This window comes from Dasypus novemcinctus, chromosome 9, assembly GCF_030445035.2.
Source record: "Dasypus novemcinctus isolate mDasNov1 chromosome 9, mDasNov1.1.hap2, whole genome shotgun sequence".
Taxonomy (NCBI): Eukaryota; Metazoa; Chordata; class Mammalia; order Cingulata; family Dasypodidae; genus Dasypus; species Dasypus novemcinctus.
In genome coordinates this window covers 85,378,164-85,392,454 of record NC_080681.1, presented here as the reverse complement: position 1 = coordinate 85,392,454, position 14,291 = coordinate 85,378,164, and the positions used below count along the sequence as shown (strand labels likewise).

General features: G+C 54.9%; 1 protein-coding gene and 1 long non-coding RNA gene across 4 annotated transcripts in view; one reads left to right on the top strand and one right to left on the bottom strand.

Annotated features, from left to right (window-relative positions):
• Nucleotides 1-14,291, bottom strand: part of TRABD2B (TraB domain containing 2B) — a 233,728-nt gene that overhangs the window by 58,378 nt on the left and 161,059 nt on the right. The gene's annotated exons all lie outside the window — the stretch shown is intronic.
• LOC131279765 (uncharacterized) lies at nt 68-1,260 on the top strand. Its single transcript, XR_009187214.1, has 2 exons — nt 68-624; nt 1,162-1,260. It is a non-coding gene; the product is annotated as an uncharacterized lncRNA (long non-coding RNA).

Genomic DNA, 14,291 nt, shown 5'->3' with positions numbered 1-14,291 from the left:
CAAGCCCGCCGCTGGCACCGGGAGGCAGGGGCAGCGGGCCCCACCCGACCCGGGCTCGGGCTGCGGGTGCAGCTTGGGGAAGGGAAGTGCGGCTCCAGCCAGTCGGGCATAAACACCGCTCTTGGAAGATGGGCGCGGAGGAGCCTGGGTTCCCAGCCGGCCTCTGACAGGGTTCCCCCCAGTACCCAGAATGACTTCCTTTCCTTCTTGGGACCCGTTTCTCCACCCCTGACAGGAGGAGCGTGTTCAGAGCAATCGCTAAGGGCACTGCCCCAACTCTAACTGCAGAAAGCCCCCGACCCCTCCCGGGTGACGTATCTGAACTGAGGAGCGGGAAAGGGGCTCTCGGTTTTGCACACGATTTCTCTCTCAAAAAGCTGTGATTGTTCTTCTATGGTCTGATCAAGATTTCCAGCTGCAGCATCCAAAAGAAGGTGCCGTGAAGGCTGCAGGGAAGGAGGGGTGTGATGTGCTGAGCAGGAGGCACCCAGCGCAGCAGGAGAGAGGGAAGACGCCTTCTCCCTTCACTTTGTCTTGGCCTTCATTTGCTTCACGAGTGTTTCCGGAATTGCAAGAGCAGTGGGATGAGAGCATTTTGAAAGAGCCTCTTCTTGGGACTATCCGGTTGGTTTACGATTCTAAGTGTCAGGACTTCACATCCTTGACTTGACCCCAAAGTGGCTTGGATGCCCTCTGAGCCTAGCACTTGTCAAGTCCATTGCTTGCATTCTATGGCTTTGAGGTCTTCCGAGTGGAATTCTGAGACAGACCACATATTTCCAGGGTCTGTGTTTCCCAGTTCTTCATGCTGCCACAGGGCTAGACCCATGTCAGGCACAGTCAGCGCCCTGCAGGCCTGCAGGGACAGGCTTCTCCCCTGCTGCGAGCCATGGACGTGGGATTTGCCACCGAATCACACCAGCTGCCTTCAGGGCTTTCCTTGCGTGTTCTCTGCTCGCACCTGGGGCAGAGGGCTCAGGACGGGCCCTGGGTCTTTGAGAGCCGAGGTGGGTGAGATCATGGCGAGGCCAGCTGGGTGCAAGGGACGCCCGCGCAAAGGGCGCTGGGCTTCTGGATGAATACAGCGAGTGTTTGGTTTGCAGTCACAAACACATCGCTTTCCTGGATCTGATTTTATTTATTTTGATTGGATCTTAACAGTTCTTTAAAAGGCTGAAACTGAAGCCGCCTGGAGTCGCCGGGAGACTTGCTAAACCTTCAAGTGCACCCAGTTTAGCAGAGCAACTTGAAAGTTAATCAGCGGTGAGGGACAATTTGCCTCATTATTTCCAGCCCTGGAATTTGGCGGCAGATGGAATTCTGGGCCTGCCGTGTCCGCGGCGCTCAGCGAGAAACACAGCGGGGTCTGTCGCCCCTTGATGTGTCTGTGCAGGATGGGGGGTTGGACGTGCTGAGAGTCCCTCTGAGGGCGGGCAGTGCCAAGAAAGACTGGCTGCTGGGGGAACACCCCCATCCCAGGTTCAAGGCTGCTGCTCCAGACCTGGGGCCGAGCCCTGCGCTGGGCGCTGGGGAAGCAGAGGGGGAGTTGACACAGTCACTGCCTCCAGGGTGCAGATCAGAGACGCTGGGGTCTGTTCTTACAGGAGGGAGCCCAGAGCCCTGGGAGTGCACAGGCGCCTCGGCCCCGGCCTGGCACCTTCTCCCTCAAGCCACAGAAGACAAACCTGCCTCATTTCCCCCGCTTTCTCAGCAAGGCCCACTCTCTGACCCCCTGATTTAAACTGTAAGCCCCATCACGGGCTCCATTTCTATTTACTCTGCTGTTTTTCTCCATACATTTACCACCTTCTAAAATACTATATTACTTACTTGTTTATCATATCTTCCCCCCCATTAGAAGGTAAGATGCTCCACGAGGGCAGGGCTGTTTGCTTTGTTCACTAATATATCTTCAGCTCTGGCATGTAAAATTGCTCAAAAAATATTCGTCAAAGGAACGAATGAACTTTGTAGCATTTTATCATGCATTGTCACTCCTGGGCCCTCAGGTCCAACATCTGCTTCCCCAGGGGCCCCCATCCTTTCAGTAGCAGGGGTGTAGGTGTCTGGGGAGAAGGGAGGCAATGCTCAGAGACCACCAAGTCCCAAGTGGTCATTTTACAGACAAAATTCAGAGAAGGCAAGGGCCTGTCCAAGGTCACCCAGCGCAGGAGGGCATCTTCTGAAAGAGGTGGGGATGTGGAACAGTGGGCTCCCCTAGCTGGCCATGGAGGGCCTGGCCCACCCCAGGCTCTGTGGGGCATCAGCAAAGAGACCCAGGAGGAAGACCGGGAGTTCTCGGTAGGGCCAGTGGCACCGGGCAAGGCTGGGTTCCCGGGCTGCTGCCCTCTCGCACCCTGCCTCTGCCCGTAGTCGGCACGGCCTCTTCACTGCTGCCTCCCAGCCTGCGGCCTTGGACGCCAGCGCCCGCCCTTGGGCCCGCTTCCTGTCCAACCTCAACGTGGAGGGGTAACAACAACGTGAAGTCAACAGACGCCGTTTACTAAATATTCAGAACTTCATACAGGCGCATATACAAAATCTTGTTTAATCCCTCCCCCAACTCCTGAGAAGTAGGTATTACTATTTTGATTTTTAAAATAACAAAATCAAGCCTCAGAGAGGTTGAACGACTTGCCAAGGTCACTTGGGTCGTAGGAGTCCGTTTTGACCTTTGTTCTTTTTCCTGGGTGCTCTGGACACACCTACTCTATTCCTCTCCCCCAGGCACGTGCCTGTGTGAGGTGATGGGGCCCCTCCCTCTGCCCGGACTGCCCTGAGTTGAGAGGTATACGCTGTCTTTCCCAGCAGGTTCAAGAAGCTCCAGGCATCACTGTTCCACAATGGTGCTAAATGCAATCCCACTGGCTCCTGCTAAGGGGCTGTTTCAGTACAAGGCTCTGTGCTGCCAAGGCTTGAGAGGTGGACAGAGAATCACATTAGGGTTCGAGTCCACTGTTGTGGCAAATCAGTTCTCCTCCTTGAATCTCAATGCCCTCATCTGAAAAATAAGAAATCCCAGGGCTGCTGGAGGAACTTTGGGGCCCCCTTAGAAGCCTGACTTAGCTGCAGGACCTGACTGTGGAAGGAGAAACCACAGCCCCAGTCGCAGAGTTGGAAGGGATCTCTGTCAGTTCCAGTAGGGTGGCAATCGCCTTGGCGGTGTCTTGCCAGGTGGGTACCCCTGGCTGTGCTAGTGGGCAGGGAGCTCGGTGCTCCTGGAGCAGCCTGCCACATCTCCGGACACTACAGCTGCTGCGAGGTGCTTTCCCACCAGGCTGGACCTTGGCTGCCCATCTCAGTCCTCCCCACTGGCCCCTATCTAGGGAAGCCTTGCAGAGACTGGGGGCAGCAACCACTCCCGGGCCCGGCCCTTCCCGAGGCAGAGCGTCCCTGCCTTGACAGCCAGGGCTTTTGGGGAGGGCATGAATTCCAGACCCTCTCCCCTGCCTCCCATCGCCCTCTTTGTACACCCTTCACGCTGTCATCATCCCTCTTCAAAAGCGGATGCAGACGTTTGAGGGGGAAAAAAAAAACGTTCTACAGAGGCTGGAACAATGAGGCGCCGCTGATTAACTCTCAGCCAACCAGAAAATGTAATTAACCTCACTGCCCAACCCCGGAGCGCTGCGCGGTGTGTTTTCTCTCTTTCTCAAACATTTACACACAGAAGACAGTCTTAGACTTACGCGCATACAAACACACACATGCAGGCACACCAGCGTGCATGCAGATGCACGCATGCATGCACACATGCACACGGCGCATCCACTCACCCTCGTCCAGTGGAAACCCTGCTCACCCCTAGGTCTGCCTGCTCTCCAGTGCCTTACTCTGGGGTCTCTTCCTCATTCCTCCACATCAGTGGGCTCCCTTTGGGGACAGGACTGTCCACACTGGGTATCTGCAAACCTCAGAAACTAGGCCCCTGCTTGGATTTCAGTTTCTGGTGTAAAGTGGAGGTATGGCCTCGGCTATCTCGGGTGCAGACACACCTCATCCTGGGCACTGAGCTTCCTCGGCAGCGGCAGCCAGCAGTCGGGGTGGGAGGAGGGGGACAGAGAATCAAGCTGTGGAGTCAGCTCTGATCCTGGCTCCGCCACGTCCTCGCTCAGTGACCCTGGGCCAGTCACTGATCTCTGTGAGGGCATTTCTTCCTCTGTAAAATGGGGATCTCTTTCTTACAAGGTTGCCGGGAACCTTGTAAGAAAATGGACGTACTATGACTTCCCTTGTGACACTCTTTTTATCCCCTAAATAACTCTATGAGATGGGTATAACTATCCCCATTTTTAAAACGAGGGAACTGAGGCACAGAGAGGTTGGATAGCAATTCGTGGTTGTGATGATTGGTAGTCCTATCACCCTTTCCCGAGGTGGCTTTCTGTACTCTAGCTCCAGCGCCCGAGGGTGGGAAACCAGCAGGAACAACACACCTGTGGGCGTCACGTACACCGAACTCAGCTGTCTTGTTGGAGAAGGCTGTGGCCCCATCAGTCCTGGCATACAGGAGAGGGCCCCCTAGGCCACCCCCTCTGATCCTCGAGTTGGTCCCTGAGGCCGGGTGAGGGGTCAGGGCTGCGACCTGTGGTGGACAAGCAAGCCCTGGCGTAGTCCCCCGGGCCAGGGCCTGGGATGCCTGTGGTTTCAGAGCCAGAGCTGGGCCACAGACCTGTTCCGCCCGGAGCATCTTTAGGGTACACCTGTCCCGAAGTCCCCTTATCCCAGGCTGGACTCCTTCTCTACCCTGAGGGAGTAGAGACCGGGACAGGACGTTGCTGAGGGCTTCAAGGAGCTGGAGTGAGCAGGGGTTGACCCCGAGCCACTGGGATGGTGATAAGGTCTTGCGGTCCCTCGTGCATCCCCTGGGGCCCCGCAGCCTCTCAGCAGGCCCTCCCTGAGGACTGCCATCTGGCGAGCTGGTGCAGGCGGGCAGGCAGAGATACTGAGCGCAGAGCCGCACTGCGGGGCAGACGGCGGAAAGCCTGCCGCGCTGGTGCAGCGTCAGCACATTCTTGGAGCAAACGCACTGAAAATCCCGGTCTCAGACTTCACTTCCAAGTGAGAACGAGGGCCTTGCTGCCCCAGCAGGGTTGTTCCCGGGTCATTGACTCTGGACTAGAGCCTTCGGGGGAGAGAGGAGAGGCTCTTGTGATGGGGGTAGCTCACGAACTCCCCGGCGCTTCAGGGAAGGCTGCTCGCCAACAGGCACGCCCGGGACCTGAGAGCGGATGTGTGCGTTTGCTGGGGAGGCCGGGGCGGGCAGAGCCACCGTCGGGAGCAGAGAGGCAAAGTCCTGCCACAGACCGAGAAGAGGGTGGGGGGCGAGGGGCCTTCAGCCCCGCCATACAGGAAGGCCAAGCCTTTGATGCAGAAGAGCAGGGTTGAGGCTGCAAAGGCCTGTAAAGAGCTTCCTTCTTCTAGTCTAAGCCCAGAATGAAGCCTGTGGATTCCCAGGTCATAACTCCTTCTGCAGGGAAACCAAGTAAGGGGCGAGATTTGAGGGCCTCTAGGAATCACCCTCCTCTTCCAGAGGGTTCCCTTGGGCATGATCGAAAGGCGGTGAGGTGCATTGTTCCCTCTCTCAGCTGAGGGCTACAGGTGCTTGCTAACTTTGGCAAAGGAAAGGGGGGTGTTCTGTGCCTGGAGGTCTGGTCCCTAATACTATCTGAGCAAAGTTGGCAAATTGCTCGTCCTTTCTGAGTCTCAGTTTCCTCATCTGTAAAACGGAGGCTGCTGTGAGGGTGGGCGAGCTCAGACACAAGGGGTGATCGCCCAGCCCTGGCACACACGGGTCTCAGGCAGGGACCACCCAGGCTGGGCGTGTGGGTCAAGGATGGTGGGTGAGGGGAGACAGCCCATGAGGCTTGCTGCAGTGGGGACAGAAGAGGCTCCAGGGTGTGGTCAGCCCACGGCCACCCATCATTCTCCACCTCCCTCCCTGCTCTTTTACTACCCACCTCCTTAGCCAACACACATCTGCAAGTCCAATTTCTGCCAGTTCTGCAGAGCAGAGCTGGAGGGGAATCCTTCAGCCATGAGGATTAGCAGCTCCCCCTCAACGTTCTGCAAATTCGATCCTGAACACTGGTGACCACCCACTTTGTGGAGTACGTGCTCTTCACCCATGAGCTCGTGGGTCATCATACAACCCCATGGGCGGGTGGGGTCACCACCCCCATTTCACAGATGAGGAAACCGAGGCCCAAAGAAGTGCAGCGGTGTGCCCACCTAACAGGTGGGGGAAGAGGCACGTGGGGTGTGTCTGACCCCAGAGTTTGCATGCTCTATTCACCCTGCTCCTCAAATGTGTTGAAGGCAGAGGACACAGGATGGGCGAGAGATCCCAGCAACTAAGAGGCAGAGTATAAGCTCAAGCAGTGAATTATTGAGGGTGACATTCAAGGCTCCTGGCCCTTTAGTAGTTTCTTTCCTTCCGCTTTGTTCCATTGTTTCCAGGCCCTGGAGCTGCCTGTAGAGCAGCTAATCATGGGCAGTTACCGCAGTGGCACATCATAAACAGTCTGTAAAAGGCCCAGGGAATTCAGTTCACACCCTCACAGGGCCAGACAGCATCCCCCACACACACACTATACAGGGCTGCTCACAGGAGGGCAGCTCCCCAGCACAGGTCCCGTGCTGGCCACAAGCCTCTGAGGGAGGTGAACGGCCAGGCTCAGAGAGAGCGGCTGACTTTTCCAAGGTCACAGAGCAGGCCCTTGGGGCAGAGCAGGGACTAGATGTCTTCCTCTCCCAGATAACAACACAAGCAGGAATCAAGACTGACTGACAGAGATGCTATAAAGCACTTCCAAATCTGGGGTCTTGTTTAACTGTCACAAGAGTGTCTTGTAAATGCAGAAAGTAAGGCTTGAAGAGAGAAAACCAGAGTCCATCAGCAGACCTCTCTCCAGCAAAAATCTGACCCTACTGCCTTACTGCAATCCCACTTTGGCTCCCCACTGCCTTTTTTTTTTTTTTAAATTTATTTTTTGTTTATTTCTCTTCCCTTCTCCCCCTCCCCGCCCCCAGTTGTCTGCTCTCTGTGTCCATTCGCTGTGTGTTCTTCTGTGACCGCTTCTATCCTTATCAGCAGCACTGGGAATCTGTGTTTCTTTTTGTTGCATCATCTAGTTATGTCAGCTCTCCGTGTGTGCGGCACCATTCTTGGGCAGGCTGCACTTTCTTTTGCACTGGGCGGCTCTCCTTACGGGGCGCACTCCTTGAGTGTAGGGCTCCCCTACGCGGGGACACCCCTGCGTGGCGCGGCACTCCTTGCGCCCATCAGCACTGTGCATGGGCCAGCTCCACACGGGTCAAGGAGGCCCGGGGTTTGAACCGCGGACCTCCCATGTGGTAGGCGGATGCCCTAACCACTGGGCCAAGTCCACTTCCTCCCCACTGCCTTCTTACTCTTCACGGTCTGACACCATCCTCTGTAGACTCCTCTCCCACTCGCCCATAGTATGGTTCTGAAGAGCCACCTAACTGAGACACCCCCAGGACAGCTTTCTCTTTCATACCTCCATGCCTTGTGTAAGCTGCGTCCTCTGCTTGGAATATTTTTCTGCCAAGTCACTGGGCTGACGCCTGCCTGGATCAGGCATTTGTTCTTTATGCTTGTACACTGATTATTTAGTGAATCTCTGGGAGTGGATGCTGAGCTCTGCGGGGGCAGGAGACTACAGGCGTCTTGGCCACAGTTCCCAACACCAGCCTGCATGGCAAAGACTTTCAGTACTGCCGTCCACACTTGCAGGAGGCACCTGCTCCCTCATCCCCCATGCCAGGAGTTCCGATGGGCTTGGGGCACCCTCAGGGCGCATGCCGAGGTGGGAACAAGCTCCTGAGCTCCAGGCATGTAGCGCTACACCTTTGATGGAATCAGACTCTCTGAGGGTGGGTCAGTGGGGTGGGCTCACGTTCCGCCTCCACCTCCCGACCTGCCACCTGGCATGGGGCAAGTCCTTACCCCTCACTGAGCTCGGGCTTCCTCGTCTGCTCAGTGAGGAGAGGCTGGAGGCTCTCACCAAACAGAGACCAGGTCTGTCTGCTCACCAACGCACACCAAGGGCCTGGTAGATGGCAGATGCTCAGTAAGTATTTATTAATCAACCAGCAGTGGTTCTCCGTGGGGTGGGTGAAGTGTCAGGAACTTGCTGTGGGTTGGTTGGGAGGCTGTGGTAGTCTGAAAATCAAGCTGCCCAGTTGGCTTGAGAAGGCTCCATCCGTCCCCCACAGGCCAGGGCGGAAGGGCTGAGCTGGAGCTGAGCCAACAGATTTCATTCTAGTTAAGCAGAAAGACCTGCGTTTCTGGATGAAAGAATATTTCTAATTCTACCATTGTTTTTGGTTGTGTTCTAACTCATGATATATAATTCATTTAATGCAAAATACATTTAACTTGAAATATTTTATTAATTTAACTTACTTTATTATTGTAATAATATATATTTATTTCAAAGAAATAAAAGAGAGTATGAGATAGTTTGCTGATTTGGAAGGAGCTGCAGTAGTAAAAATAAAAAGAGTTGGGAAATGTTGTCCTGGGCAAAAGGATGCTTCTAGGAAGGCATTCTAGTAGAAGGTGGCATTTAGGAAGCCACCAGAAGGAATCTGGGCAGGCTCCAGGCACCCGAGCTCCAGTTCTGTAGTGACTGCTGTGCTGTGAGACCTTGGGCAAAGAGTGGAAAAGCTGGGCCTCATCGCCATGCTCTGCCAACAGGCACCACGCTACTTACTGCCTACCCCCCCGTCCAGACCTCCAAGTCCCAGGTGAGAACGGGCGGGTTGGGGGTAACTGTGGGTGGGCCAGATGAGGGTGCTCCAGGGACCCCGCCAGGGCTGCTCAGGACACCACTCAGGCTTCTCTGGGCCTTTAAGGTCACCATCCCAGCAGGCTCCTCGGAGTCAGACCTCTGAGAGCTGGGAGCCAGCGCTGGAGGAGCAGCCAGTGGATTCCCCAGCAGACCAGCTCAGGGCCCCAGAAACAGGGACAGATAAGGGAACCTGCCAGCAGCAGGGAAGACGCGGCCTGAGCTCTCAGAGCAGGAGGCGTTTGGCGCATTCACGTGTGCGCCGCAGCCAGACCACCTGGCTCGAGTGCCTGCGTCATCTCCTCTCGCTGTGTGGCCCGTGGCAAGTCCCTCACCTCTCTGCTCTGCATGAGTGACCTTTGCATTGCCAGAACATGAAACATTTGGAGTGGAGACAGGGTCAAGGCAGCTTCCAGAGGATCTGAGCCTGAAAGAAGCGTTTCTCTCCCCTCATCTTCCCAAGGCACCTCACTGGTCCCGTCTGTGCTGAGGCCAGGGTCTCACCGCCCTGAGAAAGCGAAGGGCAAATTGAGAAGGGGGCCTCCCAGGGCAAAAGTCATCACATCCAGCACATCACTCCAGGAATGGGACCTGAGGTCCCGGGGAGGGGACCGGCCACCAGCACTTTGGCCCACAATGAGGTCCCCTCCCACTTTTCTTTTTTTTTAATGGGGGAGATTTAAATGGGGCCATTACCACCTTGGGACAGCTACTCCAAAGGCGCCACTTCCAGGTTCAGTCAACTGAGCATGGAAGCTGGGGCTTGGCAGTGACAGGCAGGCTCTGCCACTCTCCACTTCTGTGACCTCAGGCCAGGGACATCAGGCTGGGAGCCTCAGTTACCTCATCTTTAGCAGTGACTGGATGCTCCCGAATGGTAGATGCACCCTCCTTTTTCCTAGGGCTCTGGGGTTTCAGTCCCCACCTCAAGGCGGCAGCACTTTCCCCCTTGCTGGCTGGCCACTGGAATGCCAAGTCTTCCAAACTTCCCTTCCTTCTGACAAACAGGCCCCTGAGAGTTGCCCTGAACTTAAGATGCCCCCATAAGCTCTACTGAGCTGGTTGAGAGAGCAGTGGGGACCTCTGAGTCAGTACATTTGGCTCCCATCTCAGGGGGACCAGGTGTGGGCAGGAGGGGTGAGGGGAAACCAAATTGCTCGTGCCCCCTGTCCCCTCGCGTCCCCCCCCCCCCCACCAACCCGTTTTGCTGTGCTAAAGGGTTACTGAGGAGAAGGCGCATAGTGGCCAGGGGCTCGGCAACCACGGCTGCCTTCCAGGGGATTTATGGCCTGCACTTTGCAGAATAAATAATAAAGGAAAAACGAGAAAGAACCCTCAGTGAATGGTTCCCTTTTGTGGCCTTAGCTCGCAGAGGTCAGAGGTGCAAGCCCCCTTCATCGGGGCCTCTTTCTAAGTGGCCACTTGCCAGGATTTGGGCTCCCAGAGGATCTTTCCCAGAAGCGGCCCTTAGTCTTCCCTGGGACTGAGTTTAACCCAGTGACAAAGTTCACCTCACCATCAATCACTCAGCATTCTAAAGAGGCTCCAGTGGGGGTCCTCCAAGAGCAGGGGATGCCAGACTCAGGCGTGGCAGGTGCAGCGTGGAGGGGTCCCCTAGCAAATGGGCAGCAGGGGCAGGGCCAGCGCACAGCCCCTCCACTACTGGTCCAGCGTGCCCCCTGCGCCCAGGGCGGCCTCTGTCCTGCGTGCGCCCACTGCATATCTCTGTTGGGCAGGGCAGCAGTGATGGCAAGACCACGATCAGGAGACGAGGCAGTCGTTCCATGCCTACGGTGATGTGGATGGGGTAGGGGGGAGCAGCACAGCTGGGGAAACTGAGGCTCGGAGATGCCAAGTGATTGGCCCAGGAGAACCCACAGAGGTCCTGCTCTTGCCTCATTCCAGGTGCTTGGACATCAGGACTGGCTTGTCCTTAGCCTTTCAAATACCTGTAAGAGGTTAATTTTAAATATCCCAAGGGCAAGAAGCAAGGAATGTGCTGGCTTCTCAGACCACAAGGCTGCCCACCGAGCCTACCTTGGCTCCTATGGGAGCCAGGCCTCACTCACTCCCTGTGCCCTGGGAGAGGGGCTCAGCTCCGCAGGTGGCTGTGAGGCAACAGCTTGAGGGACCTGTGGTTGATGCTGGGCTCCAGCACTGTCCAGCAGGCGATTGCTAGCACATCACTCTTCTGGGCCTCAGATTCCTCAGCACAAATAGGGGTCATGAGCCAAATCCTCCTGCAGGGCAGTGCTCTACCTGGGGTCACCCTGGACTCCACCCCTCCTCCCCCCATCTACCATCAACTCTTCAGTCCGCTCCGTCCCCGTTCCCTGGCTCAGGCCACCCCGCTGGTCCTCCCTGCCTCAACCCCGCCCCTTCACTCATTTTCCATCACTTCTGATCCAGATCAGAACCTGAGCACACACAGCACCTTCAGTGACTACCCCAGGGGAAAATTGACACGTCTCTTAACACGCCGTACAAGAAAATAACAGTAACAAGTCCTCGGCTGTTCTTAGGGTATTCCTTGATAACCAAAATCAGGGCCACCGGCCCCCATGCACCTCCCTCCTCATCTCTTGTCACTGCTCCTCTCATGGCTTTTGCCTCAGCCGTAACGGATTTCCTGTAGTCCTTGTAAAATACTAGGGAGCCCTCTGGTCTCTGGGCCTTGACCTTGTTCCTGCCTTGCATCCATAGCCTCTCCCACCAACTCTGCCTGCCTCCACCTGTCCTGGAGACATGGGCTGAGTCTCCCCCAGGCAGAGTCCTCCTGCCCCGGGGCACCTCACGGCCTTTCTGGTCTGACTGCCCTGCTCCGGGATGAGCTCCCTCACCAGATGTGCCTCACCAACGTGGCACGTTGTCCTCCCTGACCCCTGGCCTGGTTCCCAGCCCCCAGGGTGGCCTTGGCCCGGAGGACACCCTCAATAAAACTTCGATGAATACATGAGAGACTGTTAGCCTTGCGGTGGCATTAAAAGCTGGCTCACTGGCAAGCAGCCTCGGGAGCCAGGCAGGACAGAGAGAGCTCAGGGTTTCCTACACACCAGGCATTTGCTACCATGAAATGAAGCGACTTAACAAATTGACATGCGTGAGAAAACCCTCCAGAATGGGAACGAGGGGGAACTGGGTTCTAGTCTCAACACTGCATCAAAGCTAAATCACCTTCCTTCCCTCCTAACAAAGGGGATGCTGACCCGGCTTTGCACAGCTTTGAGGATCGGACAAGATAATGGTGGTGAAAGAGGCTTTGACAAGTACAAAGCACTAGCTAGACCTCTGGGGTGGCTGATATTATTCAGGCACAAAGAGAGGTTTCTCCAAGGCCTGTTATCTCTTTATTTTCTTTCAAGGAAATAGCTCAGGCCAGCCAGCCTGCATTATTGTTGGCACTAGAGCCAGGGAGAGAGGGAGAAGGAATCTTTAAGAGAGACTCTCTGGGGGACACTAATATTTTTAATAGTTGGTGGGTTATGAAGCAAATCTCTGTTCTCAGTATTATATATCTCGGCCGAGCCCGAAGAATGTTTCCAGCGTCTTTAATGAAACTGAAGCTGTAACCCAACAGAGAGAGAGAAAGGAAGAAAGAGGAGATTTATTCGCAGAGATGTTTGCTCAGAGAGGGGAGCGAGCAGCCGCAGGCAGGGGGCCGGCTCAGCCGCATCTCTGCAGCCATCGAGCGCCCTGCTCCATCCCCTGCCCGTTGCTGCGGGACCACCTGTCCTCACCTTTGTGGCCTGCAGACGCAGCGGTACACATGACCTCGTCTCCCGGGGGCGGCAGGCAGGTGCCTGTGCTTTCCACTGTAATTGCCCAGAGAGGGGGAGCAAAGTCACCAACGGCTGGAAAGCTTGGCTTTTACAGCAAGTAAGAGAGCCGGCGGCAGCCCAGGGCCTTGGTGGGAGAGCGTGATAGGTCCTACTGAGGCCTCAGGAAAAATGCAGGACTTCGTGGAGTTTAAAAGGTCAGAGTGAATAACAAAAACAGACTTTCTGGGGAGTCAGAATGGATTTAAAATACCCTCGGAGGAGCACAGGGCTGGCTCCTTTACTGTGGCGGGTGCAGCGTGAATGTCTTTGTGTGCTCACAGGCGAGTGCGCACACCGCCAGGTTCTGCAGACATTTGCCAGCTCACAGGGAGCTTGTTGGATCTTCCAGCCTCACAGGGTATGTGCTTTGGGCAAGTTTTAAGTGCCAAGCTGCAGTGTGCTGGGGCAGTCGCTCTCTTTAAAGCAAGAAGAACATTTTGAACCTGGAGAGTCAATGTGGAGGATGGAAAGAACCTGGCCTCTGGCATCACATGGACCAGCATTCAAAACCCTAGCTGGGCCCTGAACTGGCTAGGTGACTTTGAACAAGGTTTTTTTTTTTTTTTTTTAATTCTCTCTGGCCTTGGTGTGTAGTTCCTGAATCCCACAGGACAGCTGTGGGACCGACTGAGCAGAACATGGGAAATGCCTGGCACTCTGAGGGGTTCAAGATGCCTGGTTCTTTCTCTCCATGCCAGGGCTCTACTTTCAGAGAAACTGTTGTTGCTTGTCCTCTACCTGTACTTTAGGAGATTCATTCATTTGCTATGACCAAAATTTATTGACCCCTGACCATGAGCCAAGCACTGTTCCAGGCACTGGGAAATAGTAGGAAAAATTCCTGCCCTCTGGGGATTATGCTTTATGATTATATCATAGGTGAGGGAAAGTTGGTATTGTGTTGTAAGCTAAAAGCCCCAGGTCCTACCTGGCTAAACAGGTGAAAAGGTGCAGCCTAGAAGACAAGCTGAAACTTCACAACTCAAAACAATCCCCCAGGTGAAGTAGAGATACTCAGGACATGGGTCAAAGGTCTGGCCAGGGAACAGTCACCTGTAGATAAGAGTGTCAGGAAAAGATAAGGCAGGTGGCTACTGCCCTGGGTGACAGAGAATGCTGAGACCGGTGCAGGGACATCCAGTCCTTCCCTCTTAGCTACTGTAGTAATCTGGGGTCTTACTGCCTCCTGAAATGCTTACCTGGACTCTGTCTACTCTGATCTTGCCTTTCAGAGCTCTCCCATGCCTCTTATCGTCACAATCATGCCTTTTGGCACTTTGTAGACCTTTAGGTCATGATTGTTCAATCAGTGAACAAGTCCTGTATATTTACCCCTCTTTCTTACTGTCTTCTCTGTGTTGCCTTCTGCATTCTTCTAGCCCAACTTTCCCCTTTAAGCCTACATATCATGCTTCTGGGCAAAAGTGCAAGTAGTTGGAAGTCATTGAAAATGGTTGAGAAAGGACCTCCAAAAATCTCTCCTCCATAAATGCAATGAGAAAATTAGTAACAATGGTCAGATGAATATTTTCATAACTCTGGAAATGAATCAAAGGCTTACAACAATCTTGGGAGTGTTTGTTCAAGAAGAACAGCTGGAGCTCAGCAAGAATAACAAGCTTTGTGGTGTTTTAACTTACTCCATTCCCATCACCCT